The following is a 2071-nucleotide window of genomic DNA, read 5'->3' as shown; positions in this document are numbered from 1 at the left end:
ATTTCTCTCTCCAAGTGCCTTGATTCTCTGACCGGAATCATAGTCCATAATCTGCCGCCTCAACCAGCAATCCTTTTACAGAGGCTCGCCCTCAAACAACTACCATGCCCGTCCCTCACTAAGAGGTGCTTGGGAATGTCACAACTGGCTCAAGGCTGGACAAAGAAGACAAAAGGTAAAGGGAGAGTTGAATACCACCAGATGAGCTGCATCTCCCTGAAGACCCGTCTCCACCCCCGACTCCAGCAAGGAGACGTGGGCTGCAACCTGGAGTAACTCATGGTTGTCAACTGGGGTAATGTTAAGTAACTAGACTAAAGGGGTGAAGGCACTTTCAGGTGCAAGTGCTCCAGTATGGTCTCTTTGTAAGTGAGCGGGGTATCCAGGGAGCATCACCCGATCATTTGCTATAGCTACCGGTCCAGACTGCAGGTTGTCATCCTCTGCCGGGTCTTTGGAACCATTGTGTCTATGCCCCACGCAAAACTTTCTTCACATTGATAAGTCTGCTTAAACTAATAACACAACAAGGCTAAGAGGCATGAAAGCCCTAGAGACTTTGCTGCTAGGTTCTAGCTCACCATCTATTATGAGTTCTTACCTCAACCCTTTACCATTCTCCACCCTACATACCACCAGCTTGAGGCCCCATCTTCCCAGACTCCTCTGTTTGTGGGAGATGCACAGGCAGGGCAGGATGGCAGTCAGCAGTAATGATGCTGTGCTGTTGTGTTGTCGTCCTCCACTCTGCGCCTGTCACATTTAAATTGTTTTATTTTATGTATTTACTGACATGTAATACACTTTAAGACTTCTGGGCCTCACTGTATTGCTACTAAACTGTATTGATGAATTGCATAACTTAATGATACGCAAACACAACTGTCGGACAATAAATAGAATTTCTTTGTGATTGCGTAAAGATAGAGAGCATTGATTAGCAAGTTAGAAATGCAGGAACAAGGTGTGCTGATGGAGCTGGGAAAAGAAAAGAACAAAGAAGACATTAGATTAACTGTAGTTTCGAAACAAGTTGCAGCCCTTACAGTTTTTAAGTGTCGAAAGATGATTTCACATGTGTCACCCTCATTACATGTGTTTGCTCTCTGTAATTATCAGGGCTAGCTAGACTTCCTAAGCCAATCAGTAGATGCAGTTAAAGGGTTAATAAACTGTAAAGCAGTTATTAAGGGAATTGTGCAGGGAGAGTTTTACTCATACAGGTGTGAAAATGTTGAGGCTCTAAATGCAGTTTAGAGAAAATGTTATAGTATCCAAATTCCAATTAAAATCTGGCTTCAAATATTTGTGTCAGTGTCATCCAGTGTATTGTGCTGTATGGGGTCCACTCAGTCATCCTAGCTGTACCCGTTGGGAGAAAAACCTCTCTACACATACTTTACATATTCACAGAAAAACACAGACAAAGGCATGTAGAATTAGACAAGATGCCCACTGATGATTAGCATTATTATTATTATTAGCAAATTGTTAAAATCACCCTAAAATCAGCCACACCCTCCAATCCAAAGCTGTCCAAACCCTGGAGCTGAGCCCAGAGGAGTCCCCTACGTCAGTGCTGCCCCCTGTCAGACACACTCGGACCAGTATTACAACACTGCTTTCCAGACACCAATCAGAGTAAACCAAATTATAAAGTAATATAGAAGAAACCTTTATGGAACAGTGGAAAGAAGAAACGTAGATTATAACGTTATTTCACCCTAAAAACACATTAAGAATGAGAAGAATCTCTCTCTGTCAGAGATAGAAAGCAGAGATAGATCCTAACCAAGTACAGACTCAGTGAATGGAAATTAAAAATGAGACGATGAGGTTGAGAAAGATGCATTTTCTCCTACAATGTAAAACATTTGATAATATAAGGAACATTATTTTAACAAATTCAACTCTTTCTAATTGCAGATTTCAATGATTTTAAATGAGTACCCATAATTAAAACTAATCACAGGAAAGGTGACAGGACACATCTTGCTGCCCAATGTGTATTAACATTCATTTGTATTATATTATATTCATTCAGTTTAACAAACTATGATGCACTGTGTGT

This window comes from Morone saxatilis, unplaced genomic scaffold (assembly GCF_004916995.1).
Source record: "Morone saxatilis isolate NCDOM2014 unplaced genomic scaffold, NCSU_SB_2.0 Contig5, whole genome shotgun sequence".
Classification (NCBI taxonomy): Eukaryota; Metazoa; Chordata; class Actinopteri; family Moronidae; genus Morone; species Morone saxatilis.
The sequence above is the reverse complement of the archived record's forward strand: the minus strand, read 5'-3'. Positions refer to the sequence as shown.